Raw genomic sequence first — 14,132 nt, 5'->3', positions numbered from 1 at the left:
TAAAAAATTAAGCAGATGACCATCACTGAGCTAATGGTTTTGGTATAATACATGACAAAGTTCAGACACATTTTCTGTTTAGCCTCTATCTTCATGGTTTTATAACAATTAATTTATCTAGTGTAGCTTTGTCAAGTGACAGGATGTTTTATGATGGGGGGATCAAATCAAGTGAATTGATCTATTTTTATCACTTGCTCCTATAATGGTGTGTAGATTACAACTGGGGGCAAGATTTTTCTATTAAGCTGATGATGTGGATCAGTTCCTTCAGTGAGTCTGTCAGAAAGAAAAAAAGAAATGGGTTGATGGTTTGCATTTGCCTATGAATACCATTGAGATCAGCTGGCCAAATCCTTTATCTTCTCACAGCCAAGATCATGCTAGAAATCAGAATTTGAATTCTAAATTGCTGTTTTGGCCCAAGACTATACTCAGATCAACCCAACTCAAGACAACTGTAAGTCAATCTCTGGCCTTGAGAAACTGCAAGGAAGTATGGAACAGAGTTCTGTTTGTGATGTCATAAAGAATCAGGTTCAAGCAAATGAAAGACATGATTTTTGCTATTTTTATGCATGTTTGTCAGCTTTCACTATGCACGTTATGTTGACTTCAAAAGAAGTGTAAAAATACCAGTCAGAAACAAAACTCAGAAGTTGCAGTGATAAAAGATGAGTGGAGAAGTCTGAGTCTGCACATAGGGGAGCAACATCATTACTCTGAGGACTGATGGCATTCTCTAAGAACGCCTCAAGGAAAGCTTTGAGGAGCACTGTGCGTTTAGACTTTTCTTCTCTGTTGCACACATGAAGACACTGCTTCATTCTTCTTTTATGGTGCCTGTTTTTCAGTTTTTTCAATTGCATTTAGGGTTAATGTTGGATTCACAAACCTGTTACTTAAATATTCTGGGATTTTTTTTTTTCAGGGATGGTATGCAGCTACTAAAAATTAATATTTTTCTACTACAGATGAATAATTCCTTTCTCCTACTTGAAAATAATGGATGTTTGGCCAGAGTGTTTTTATCATTAGCTGACAAATGTTTGGGTGCAGAAGAGCCAAACCCAGCCTCTGTTTCTGGTTGAAGCATCTTGTCATGCAAGAGAAGAAGGCTGAGACAGAAAAACAAAACAAAATATGCTTGCTGTGCAAAATAGGAAGGGATATTTCAAAATTACTTGGATTTTTTTCTCATATTTAGAAAATTTCTTTTAATTAAAATCAGTTTGAAAAAAATTGAGAAGGGTGGCGCCTGTGGCTCAAGGAGTAGGGCGCCAGTCCCATATGCCGGAGGTGGCGGATTCAAAGCCAGCCCCTGCCAAAAACCACAAAAAAAGAAAGAAAAAAATTGAGAAGGAGAAAAATGAAATAGAAAACATGACAACTGCTATCTTTGTTGAACAAATAATATTGGTAAGTGACAACTTTGCCAAAAGATAACTTTAAGTCCAAATTGCTTAAAGCAAATTATTTCAAATATTTAGTAAAGAAATATTAGTCTTATATAAGCTACTCTAGATAATAGAAAAAGAGAAAAGTCTTCTCACCTTGTTTTAGAAGACTGGCATAAATTTGATACCACAACATGATAAAGATACTTTAAGACAGGAAAACTATAGGTTAATATCTCTCATTATATAAACATAAAAAATTTATATAAAATATTAGAAAATTTAACCCAGTAATGTATTTAAAAGGAGATATCAAAATTAAGTTGGATTTATCCTGTGAATGCAAATAGTATAATATTCAAAATTAGTCAATGTTATTCATACTATTAGCAGAATAAAGGGAAAATGTTATGATCAACTCATAGATGCAGATATAAATTTAGTGAAATTCAACATTTATCTTTAAAATTTTAGGCAAGGTAGAAACAAGGGAACTTATGAACTCTGTTGTAAAGCACCAACAAAAAATAAAAATAAAAAATGTCACAGCAGATTCAAACTTAATTTTGAAATAGTGAAAGATTTTCCCCTAAGAAGAGAATGAGAAAAGGCTGTTTTCACTACTTCTGTTTAATATGACAATAAAGGACCTAGCTAGGGCCATAAAGGAAAAGAAAGTAGTAAAGTTTTAAAGATTGAAAAGCAGTAAGTAAAACCATTATTTATGAATGACATAATTATGTATCTACAAAGTAATAATTGGTAAACTATTAAAACTAAGTGAATTTAGCAAGATCCTTTGATATAAGGTCAATATATAAAAATAAATTATATTTCCATATGCCAAGTATTGAAAAATAAGTTTGAAATACCATTTGTAACAACATCAGAGAAAAAATAAGGGAGGAGATGTACCATATTCATGGAATGGAAGACTCAGTATTGTAAATGTGTCAATTGATGTTTAGATTCAATGTAATTCTAATAAAAACCCAGTAGATTTTTTATGCATATAGATAAGCTGATTCTAAAATATGTATAGAAATTCAAAGGACCAAGAATAGCAAGGACAACTGAAGAACCAAGTTAAAGGATATATACTACTAAATGTCAAGTCTGATAATGAGGCTACAATGTGTGGTACAGGTGCAGGAAAGGCGGAGACACCAGTAAAAAAGAAGCAAACGTCTAGAGTTAGCTTCACACATATGTAATCACCTAAGTCAAGTCAAAATTACTATTGCACTGAAATAGAGTCTGCAAAGTAAATGATGCTTAATCAATTGGTTATCTATTTTTATGGAGCATTTTATTCTGATGAGCATTTCAATTCTGCTTTGGTGTGAAAGTCTTGATGTATCTCAGTATTTCAAGGATAGCAGAATCAACCACAAATCTGCATACTACTTTCTTGTGTAGTTCCCGCCACGGGAAATGACTCTTGAGAAGTAACTGCCTTCATGAACGTATGATATTACATTACCAAATACATGTAAAAGAAGAGAATGAAGTGATACATTTGTGACTCTTCATTTCCTCTGGACAGTTTAATTATTTTCTCAAGTGAAAGAGTTCTAATAACAACAATCACAGCTGATTGAGTTTTATGTGCAAGGCAATGAGCTTGGTCTTCATATGTGAAATCTCATTCAGTAATTTTTAACTGCCTAACTTAATAAAATGATTTAAGAAGTGATCAGTTTAAGAGAGTTATGGACCGAATGTTTGTGTCCCCACCGAAATTCATATGTTAAAGCCCTAACCCACAGTGTGGCTGTGTTCAGTATAAGGAATAATTAAAATTAGATGAGGTCATAAAGGTGGGGCCCTGATCCAATAGGATTAGTGTCCTTAAAGAAGAGACTCCAGAGAGCTCTCTTTCTCTGAGTACATGCACTAAGTAAAGGCTTTGTACACACGCAGCAAGAAGGCGGACCATTTGCAAGCCAGAAAGAGAGCTCTCACCAGAAACCAAAAGGTCCAATACTTTAATCTTGAACTTCTGGCCTCTAGAGCTGTGAAAAAATAAATTGCTATTGGTTAAGCCAAGTAGTCTGTGGTGTTTTGTTATGCCAGCCCTAGCAGACCTAAAAAATCAAGCCAAAACTTTGTCTAGGAGAGAGAAAAAAATGATATCTTTAGTTCTTTTATATATTTAAATATACACACACATGTATACACATACACCTACATATATGTAGCACATATACATATGTATGTATACACATATATATACACATGGACACTATAGCCTTTCTGTACAAGTATGTTCCTTTACAGCTGGGCTTGACACACTGTGGGCCATATTCATAGCTTGTTAAGGCTGAGGAGGGAAGTATAATGTCATACTGAAGCATTCACACACTGAAATCACATGGCCTGTGTTCAAGTACAACTCCGCACATTCAGCAGGTCACATACAATCTTCTTATCTGCCAAATGGGGGTAATAGTACCACTCACCTAGTGGCGTTGTGAGACTTATATTAAGTACTACATGAAAAGTACCTAGTGTGCAGTTCCTAATACATAGTACCTGTTACCATGGCAATGATGGGGAAAAATCAAGTCTTTACACAAATGTCCCTTTCAGGCAATATAGTTGGGTTAGACATCTGACATACTACATAGATATAATTTCTAAAACCTTAGTTCAAAATTATCAGCTGACTTTAGTTCTGCCTACAGATAAGAACAAAAAAAAACCTTCAGTCTAATGCTGCTATCTTAGAGTCAGAGAAATAAGACTTTATCATCTAACTATTCGATGGTATCTTAACACTGTCTTCTGAAGACTTCTTTGAACATGGTTGATCTGGCCATGAGTATAAAAGCATGCAAGTTTATTTCCATTAACTTAGCACCACAAAACACTTTGAACAAGGGCAGTATTATCTTTTAGGTAACAGGTGGTAGCTGGGGTATTAAGCTGTTTTGGGCAGGATTTCAGATTTCCATTCTTCGGTGCTTTAAGTGATATACTTCTATCATAAAGGGATCAATAATAATTAGGTGTCTAGAATGAAATACAGTACACCATTATGCTTTCTACATCTGGAAGGATAAACTTGCTTAACTAACTCTAAATCAATGAATTTTTTTTTTTTTTATTCCTGGGGGGAGTGTTAAAAGCAACAGCGAACATGATGGAAATGTGAATTGTGGATCTGAGTACAATCACAAAGAACTTAGATGTTATGACAGACTCTCTTACAAGTTAGAAACAGGTGCCAAATCACTGAGCCTTTGCTTCTAACATCAACTCTTTCATTACATGACATTATCACTGCAAAGTCACTTGTTTCACATTTAATGAAAAAGGAAAATGTCTGTCATAATAGGTGATATATAGGTGAAAGGACAAAATAAAGGTTGTAAATGGGGCTTAACATACATTATTTTTCAGATCTGAGTTTTATTAAATCATGTTCTATCTACCATGTTCCTATAACAAGGGGCCAATAAAAGGAAAAGGAATTATTCCTTTTGCTCATGGATCTCAGAAAAGATGACTGATATTCGTTCTGTTAGAATTTGATTTGAAGTTTTTTGTGCAGATTGGAGTAGAAAGATAGGAAATGGAATCTGCAAATTGTAACATAAATTTTCCTTGGTGCACTCCTGAGAGTGGCAGCCGCAGCCTTGCAGAACCATCTCCTCTGAGTTGCTTCTGACTGTAAGGATGGACCCTGAAAATAGTTGATCCCATTTTCCAAATTCAGAGTCCTAACTTTTGTAAAATTATTCCAAGAGGAAGCCAATGTCCAGAGACAGCAGGGGTCACAACAGAGAGTTTACTCCAAGTGGGGAGATGGGAGGCATTTCTCAAATCTGCCTCCTCAAGAGTTGGCGGATGGGGTTTTTGAAGACAGTTTGCTGGGCAGAGGGTTAGACAGTCAGAGTGTGCTGATTGGCTGGTTTCAGGGCAGAACAATCTGTCCTTTGGTATGGGCCACTGTCCAGATGGGTCAGTTGGAAGGCAGGACCTTGGGAGGCGGCTCCAAGACCAGTTGTGACAGTTTCTTGGTCTGGGTGGGTCTGTCAATCCACTGGAATGCAGTGGACTGGAAGACTCCTCAAAGACCACCCCTAGGTTCCGAACAAGTGATATTATTTACAGAGAAAAGTTAAAAATCTTTGCAGCCACCACCCGTGCCTTCTAGAGTAGCAATTATAGACTATGACGCAAACAAGGGGACGTGGCTGATCATTATCTTTGTTTTAACTAGGTCCGTTCCTTCACAGAGTTTCATTATTATCCCTATTTTAGTGAGGCCCAGTCCTTTACAGGGTTTGGGGGCCTTACTTTAATTCTTGCCTTGTTCCCCTTTATCAGTTTGTAAGGGCAGTTTTCCCCCAGTCCTGCTTTTTGGAGACACAGAAAGACACTAACAAATATTAACAGTGCCCATTCTATACTCTTATCTGACCTACTTGAATAAATGACCAGGAAAAGACTTACTATGGCATTTATTGCCTTCTAACCACCCTTCCTTTTATTAACGGGAGCTAGCTTCCTGGCACTGCATGATTTCATTCTATGGTAGATGAGTGTTTTATTCCCCTTTAGAGACCATTGCAATAATACAAAGAGAAGCACAGTTAGGAAGAATGTCTGTCCTTTGGATTTTTTTATGTTGGGAAATAAAACATAGATTGAGAAAATGAGTAAACATCAACACACAACTTAATAGATGGTTATAAAGTGAATGCCAGGTAACCACTGCCCAATATTTATAAAAATAAAAAAATATTTTTATTTTATCAAAAAATAAAATATTACCAACACCTGGAAGCCCCTTAATGTACTTGTTTGAAGACAGTTCCTGTCCACACCAGAGGTAGCCACTGTCTTAATTTTTATTGTAATCATACCCTTGCTTTTCTTTGGCATTCTAAAGCTTAAAGATACGCATTTCTTTCTTTTTCCTTTTTTTCTTTTTTGGTGTAGAACATTTGTTTTTCCATGAAACACTCATAGTTTAGATCAGTGGGTAATTTTAATCAAAGAATTGACCATCTTCTCACATAACCTCCTTTGTATTAAGAAATAACATTGTGGTCTATTTCACTGTAAGTAAAATATTACAAAATATTTACAGGAAAATATTAAAAATAAACACAAAAGGCAAGCTGAAATAAAACTTTTTTTTTTTTTTTTTTTTTTGGAAATATCTCCTTGAGTGCCCACAGCACACAGAACAGCGTGAAAACGAATAAGGAACTAAGATCCCCTTGATCACAAATTTCCAAAGAACTGGAGAAGGGAAAGAAATGAGATGGAAATGGTGGTGTAAAAGGGAATGGATGTCAACAGCATGGCTTCATTAACCAATCTATTCTGGGAGAAATACTCTCTCTTCCAAGCAGCCAATTCTGAACAAGGCTGAGAGCTTTAGGATATCCCTTGACCTGAAATTAGAAAACGCCCTGACAGGACAAGGAGCTCTTTCACCTAAATTTAACAAGAGCCTCTTTCTTCGTGGGCCACTGTCATGAACAGAAGCCTAGTGTGGTATCATCCTTAGTTTGTCCTGAGACAGGAGCAGAAGGACCAGATTTGGGGGCTGCTTTGGCAAGAGGCACAGTAGAATCCCCCTCTGACTTTCTTTGGGGAGCAGAAGTAGCCCCTTTTTACTCGTGATGTATTCTGAGTGCAGCGGCTGCAAGTTGAGTAACCTCTGCCAGGGGCTAGTGATCTGTGGCTTAGCACTGGGGCTGCTGTGGCTTTCTTCTCAGTGGTCACTGCTCTCATGTCATGTGCCTTGGGTGGCTGAATCAAATGGGGCAGGGCACTTAAAACCCCAGGGTTCAACAAGAGAGCTGGTGGGAAAGCTCAGGGAGGGAAGGTCCAAGTAGAGGCTCCAAAGGCGGGTGCATCATGCTGGACATGGTGGAGAGGGACCTGCAGGTGCAGGGGGAGGTAGCCTTGGTGGAGATCTCCAAGGAGGGGGGCCAGGAGGCAAACCTGGAGGTGAACCTGGGGGACAGCTGGAGGGGAGGCCTGGTGGTGGTCCTGGAGGTGAAAGTCAGGGTAAAGGCCATCAGAGTCCTGGCATTCCTGAAGGTCTCAGGAGTAGAGGAGCTCCTGGAGGTGGGCCAGGAGGCTGTAAAGGGGGAGCAGGAGGTGGGCCTGGCATGGGAGGTACTTGTATCTGAAAAGGAGGAACAGACTGTGGGGGAGCCTGCTGCCGGGAAGAAGCATTGGATGTGCCATCAGAATGAGCTTCCTCGTTACGCTGTTTCTGTGATGGCTTTTCTGCTTCAGAGTCATTGTCCTCTGAAAATTCCTCTGCTTCCCATCCCTCCTCAACGATTTCCTGACCTGCCACATGAAACAGTGTGGCTGGAAGAAGAGCCAGCTCCTTTGTATTGTTTTTATTCCTTGATTTTCCAGTTGTATCTGCAAACCGTACACTTAGACCTGCTTTTTTTCCTTCATTGTTGTCTCTTTCATTATCACCACGGTGCACAAACTCATCCCCCTCACTTTCCCCATCTGATCCGTCAGTATCACTGTCATCAGTACTGTCATCATACTTACCTTGATCCATGTCCTCAGAATAGCCATCATTTTCACTGATGCTGGAAACATCATCCTCATGACCCCTCTGAGCAAGTTCAGGACCATGTAACATGTCTTTGTCTCGCCTATAAGAAGGAAGATCTAGGGCAAAGCCACTTACGGCCATACGCCTGCAAGACTTGAGGAGGAGGACAGGGAGTGGGCAGAGGACAAGGGGGGAGGATGGAGAGGAGGAGGGTTGGGAGGTTTTGGGGGGCAAATGTACAAGAAGAGAAGGATGAAAACTGCCTGAGTTGGAGGTCCATAGGCTGAGGTTTTCTTAAGGATGGAGGATGGCCAGGCACCAGGTAGTGGAATATCCTGGACCAAAATGTTGAAGGAAACATGTGGCATATCTAGCAAAGGAATGCTCTCCACTTGCACGTTCTTGACAGCAACAAAATAGTATCTAAGTTGAGCCCTCTTCTGTTCATATTCTCCTTTTAGCTTTCTCAGTTCTCTGTAAATAGCTGGATTCTTTCTTTCCTAGAGTCGTAGAATATGTTCATAGGTTTCATGCAGCTTTTTACACTTGTCTTTTAGTACTTTCTCATTTAACTGTGGCTGTTGTACTGGGTTAAATTCCTTTTCATTTGATATCTCCATATTTCAGATAATCTGTTTGGGATCTATCGTCTTCAAAACTGCAGCTCATACCATCGTACACTGTTTCTGTTCTTTAATTCTCTCTTCCAGGCTTCCTTTTGAGCTTTGTCTGTAGAGTTTGCGAATTTTTCACTCTAGCTGGATGATTTAGACCTCTGCCCCATGTTGACAATCTGTATGGTTCACTTGTTCATTAAGAAAAAGAAGAAAACACATCTGCTGGGCTCCCAGGGTTGCACCAAGTGGGGAAGGGATGAGTCCCAGCCTCTTACTTTGTAGGGCCTTCAAGTCAGCCTTTTGGTCAACCACCTGGCCATCACCATCTTGAAATATATTTCTAAACCATATATTTAGTGTTGTCAGTTTTTGAACTTTATATAAATAGAATAATAGTGTTTGTGTTCTTTTGTCTTGCTTTATTTCACTCATTGTTGCTTGTAAGATTCAGTTATCTGTTTACTTTTTAGTTTGAAATTTTTCAAACATGAGAGAAGTTGAGAGAATTGTATAAGGATATAACTATATATTATATCATTGTTCAGCCATCACCTAACAGTTACTAATATTTTGCCAAATCTGTTGCTTTTATTTTCTGAAATGTTTTAATGTATATTATAGAACTCTCTAATCATACATCTCTGAAAAATAAGGAAAATGGTCTAGACAACCACAAGGTCATTATCATATGTAGCAAAGCTAATAACAATGTTCTAATGTGGTCTAGTATGCAGTCCTTATTCATGTTTATCTAGTTGACCCCAAAGTGCTTTAACAGCTGGTTTTTCAAACCAAAATCCAATCAAGATCTCTAAAGAATGCACCTTGAACTGTATAAATTACAGCGTAAAAGGAGGCAGTCCCTTTCTTTTTCACCTGTACCTAATTAGTTAACAGAGCTCCTGTAGGACCTGGCTGCAGTCATTTCTTCTATACTAAAGCGGAAAACAAGTATCCTCCCCTAAGTTAATGACATGGTCTATCTTATATTCTGTCACCCCAGAGGGAAGTATGCTGTCTGAACGTGTGTCCAAAGACACATCTCCCCTCAATCATATTAAAACCAAAGATGTTAATGTTAGGCAGATACCCTGTGGTAAAGCCTTTACTTAATTTGGGGAAAGTGTATGAGGGCTGCCCCATCCAAGGGAGCTCACTGGAATGCAGGTCTCTGCTGAATGGAGGGTTTACCAGGCACAGACAGATGTTTGATGGTTTTTCTTCAGCAGGATCTTCCGAATAAGTCAGGTCTTCCTTGCTTGATATTGTAGGATTTAAGGGTTATGGTCTTGTTTGAGTTAAACATTTACAGGGAAGCTCTTGACGAAAGAGCCTGGCCTCTCTCCATCTAACTACAACCCTGCTGAGTGCGCTGACTTCCCGCCACCTATTCACAACAGACTGCCACTTGCGCTTCCTGCAACATGGAGTTTAGATCAGCGTCTCCCGGAAGCTTTTCCTCAGAGCACACTCCATGGTACTCCATAAAATGGTCATATTGTCCAGTGAATCAGGAAGGAACACTGGATCCAGTCAAGTTAAACTGCTTCCTATACCTTGGGTCTTCTTAGGGTTTTCATTGTGTTAACAGACGCTCTGAGTATTCGGCACCTACCCAAACTCTGTGTCCTCTGAACCCTTTTCTCAGAGCATCTCTGAAGGTTACTATTCTGCAAACTAGACTTGGAAGTTGGGCTCTAGATGACTTTGTGTATAAACACAAGCAACAGTATGCAAATGATCTCATCACCTACCTTGTGGGCCAAGCAGTTTATCCAGGCCAGCTCCGTAACATTGCATCAGTACAATGGTTGGAGTGCCACGCAGGAGATGAGGGATTTTGTTCATGTGCCCCCTCTGCTTGGATTCTGCTGTCATTTCTTTCTTTTTTTTTTTTTTTTTGACCAGGGCCGGGTTTGAACCCACCACCTCCAGTATATGGGGCCAGCACCCTACTCCTTTGAGCCATAGGCGCCACCCTCTACTATCATGTCTACTGTAACAAGAGCTGACACAATTAGGACCTGTACTTATTATCTTACAACAGGGACACTTAGACCTCGATGGATTCTTTCAGATGGAATTTCCAAATGGTTTCGCTTTTTGGAGGGGAAAAGACTTCTCACCTGGTCAGCCTCTCTGATTTTAAGGATCACTTGCCTTAACTGCTAAATATAAAAAGATTTTTTTTTTCCAGTTAAGTGGTTCAAGAAGTTTTCCTTGGCTAATCAGATTAGTACATAATTGAAAACCTACTTACCTAGTAATGATCGGGCTACTGGGAAAACATGTAGATACTTATAGCACTCTCAAACACCTGAGTTAGTGAAGGACATAATGCTTGGTGCTCATACAAATTGTCCTGAGTGTGTTTACCATACCACACCAAGTAAATTGCATTCTTTTTTTCTTTTTTACTTTCCTTTCTCAATTTAGATTGACAACCTTGTTCCTTTTCTCATTAATTTCCTTATGAAATAAAAGATCAACTGGCATCTGCCGTCTGGTTTTACAAAATGGCAGACCAAGTTTTTCCCGTTCCTCCAAACCCTTGCCCTCCTTTCTCCTCTTTTATATCTTGTGTGTATAAATTTAATTTTGAATTAGTCTCTTTATCTTAAAAAATAAAAGCATTTTCTTCAGAGATAGTGTAAATGTGGGTTGATTGTTTCATTTGGAATCCTCTGGGCTATAGTTGTTGCATCATGTTAATAATTCTTATTATTCATGAAACCAGATGGGAAGTGGAGGCATGTTCTAGGTTCTGGAGGCTCATTCCATTTGTCACTTATAGATTTCTAGCTTAAAATTCCCTTTCACTGAAGTTGTAAAATCTACAAAGGATAAAAGCTACAGATTTTACTTGCAAGTTGACTATTTTAAGGATGGAAGAAGGTGTAAGAGTCTGCAGTAAGCTACTAAAAATTCCATCATTTCTCAATTGCTTTCCCCCGTCAACCTTCTATTCCTTTCAGAATGTAATTTAAAGGCAGTTGAGCAGAGAATTCAACAGAGATAGATTATCCTAGAGAAAAATCTAAACAAGTCTCTGCTGTGGTACCCAGCAAAGGACCAAATGACTTGTTCCAGCATCAATATTGCTTTTTCTTCTACTTCCTTGTTATTCTTTTGTTAGTAAAAAAGAAAATAGTACTTAAAAGTTATACAACATAAATAGGACTTTCTTTTTTTCTTTTTTTTACATGCATTGGAGCACATAAAAATGCCCTGCCTAGAAATTTCACCTCTAACTATATAGACTAAAAATATCAGGCGGCGCCTGTGGCTCAGTGGGTAGGGTGCTGGCCCCATATACCGAGGGTGGCAGATTCGAACCTGGCCCCAGCCAAACTGCAACAACAACAACAAAAATAGCCAGGTGTTGTGGTGGGCACCTATAGTCCCAGCTATTTGGGAGGCTGAGGCAAGAAAATTGCTTACATCCAGGAGTTAGAGGTTCTGTGAGCTGTGACGCCACAGCAGTCTATCCAGGGCCACATAGTGAGACTCTGTCTCAATGAATAAATAAATAAATAACAAATAAAAATATCCTTACACGGGCAGTGCCTGTGGCTCAAAGGAGTAGGGCGCTGGCCCCATATGCCAGAGGTGGCGGGTTCAAACCCAGCCCCAGCCAAAAACTGCAAAAAAAAAAAAAAATCCTTACACATGTTCACATGGGTGCCTGAACAAGTGTGTTCCTAGAGATGTTTGTATGCCAAAATTGTGGAAACAACTTAAATTGCTTTCAGTTGCAGGCTGGTTAAATAAATCATGGTTCACGTATCCCATAAAATGGTATGCAGCACTTCAAAAGAAAGAGGCGGCCCTGTATACACTGATGGGAAGAGCCCTGAGACCTATCGATAAGTTAGAGGAAGGAAAAGACCTGTAGAACAGTATGTGTAGAATGATTCCACTGATGTTTTTAAAAGCAGTATTTGTCTATGATATTGTAGGCAGAGGGAGAAGGAGAAAATGAGAATCTCAAGGAAAGGTAGCAGTGAGATTTGGTGACTTTGGTCCACAGAGAGAGAGACAGTGAAAAGGACTTTGTTTTGTTGGTTGCTTGAATTTTGTATAGTAAAATGTTTTCTTGCATTATTTTTATAAATAAAAATAAAATTTTTTTATAAATAATAAAAAAGTATTTTTATAAATAAAAATAAAAGTATATATATACGTGTGTGTGCAAAAATAAAAAGAAAATGCCCTCGTTATTTTCAACAAATTTATTCAACCCAGGTATTCCCCAAGAAGAAAGAGCCCATTCAAGATACTTATCATCATCAAAGAGGCAGAGCAGCCCCTGGCTTATCACAAACCCATGTGGATTGGGAGAATGGGGAGATAAATTCTGGAGAGGTGATGGGGAACTGGCTTTTAGCAAATACTCTGTGGTCCGTGCAGAAGTGGCTCAGAAGAGGAGTTTATAAAAACGATGACAGTGGGACTCCTGGCTCTCTATTAGTCAGTTGGTCTTTGGGCTTTTTGCTCCAAACTCTACATTCCCAGAGCACTAGCTCACAGGCTGACTGATTGTAGAACAACGGGATAGAACATTAAGCGGGAGGAATAGCTCCTAGTTTCCCTGATTTTTCTTTCTTTACAAAGCAAGGATCATTGTGCTTTAAAATGTAGATTTTTATTATTATTCATGTATGGTGAGGCCAACAGATCAGGGGATGACTGTCATTGAAAAGATAGCTGGTTGTCTTCTCAGATCTTAAAAGGAGAGGCCACACCACCCAAGCAGAGCCACCCTGGGAGGCACCAGGAGGTGGCAGAGGGAATGGGAGGAACGGGGAGGCAGGGGAGGATTGGCTAGTGGACATACGTCCAGGGCTCTGAGACACAGGGGCTGTTTCTAGTGTCTGGTACCTGGCTCTGGGGTGCTTAAGGACAGGTGGAGAGTGCCTCACATAGCCCAGGGAAGGAGGTGGTTAGGATTACAAGCTCTGGGTTGGTGGTTTGCCTGTGAAAGGCGTTCCCAAAAGCACAGCATTTGCCATGTCTAGGAATTGGCCAGCCTTTGGAAAGATGGTTCATCCAGAGCCAGCACGGCCCCAAGAAGTGAAAGCAGTGAATACGGAGTGAAAGTTCATGCTTAGTACACAAGTGGAAAGATGCAGCATAACCATGCCTTTCAAGGTGTCCTGCCTAGTTATTTTTTTTTTTTTTTTTTTTTGTAGAGACAGAGTTTCACTTTATGGCCCTTGGTAGAGTGCCATGGCATCATACAGCTCACAGCAACCTCCAACTCCTGGGCTTAAGCGATTCTCTTGCCTCAGCCTCCCGAGTAGCTGGGACTACAGGCGCCCACCACAACGCCCGGCAATTTTTTGGTTGCAGTTCAGCCGGGGCCGGGTTTGAACCCGCCACCCTCGGTATATAGGGCCGGCGCCTTACCGACTGAGCCACAAGTTTGATGGCAAGCTTAGAGAGTCTTCCTTGGCCAACCTTTGAATGTGGTTTGGGGAGGCCATTTCTGTCTACTTTTGGGATGGTGGTTGAGAAATCATTCTACCACTCATATTTCAGGCAAAAGAGAAATCTTTTTATGTCTTT

General features: G+C 39.5%; 1 protein-coding gene and 1 pseudogene across 13 annotated transcripts in view; one reads left to right on the top strand and one right to left on the bottom strand.

Moving 5' to 3' along the window:
* The window catches only part of PHACTR1 (phosphatase and actin regulator 1), a 544,631-nt gene that overhangs the window by 409,714 nt on the left and 120,785 nt on the right, over nt 1–14,132 (top strand). The window lies entirely within an intron of this gene.
* LOC128593793 (WW domain-binding protein 11-like) lies at nt 6,890–8,731 on the bottom strand (annotated as a pseudogene).

Source organism: Nycticebus coucang, chromosome 9 (genome assembly GCF_027406575.1).
Source record: "Nycticebus coucang isolate mNycCou1 chromosome 9, mNycCou1.pri, whole genome shotgun sequence".
Taxonomy (NCBI): domain Eukaryota; kingdom Metazoa; phylum Chordata; class Mammalia; order Primates; family Lorisidae; genus Nycticebus; species Nycticebus coucang.
The sequence above is the reverse complement of the archived record's forward strand: the minus strand, read 5'-3'. Positions and strand labels throughout refer to the sequence as shown.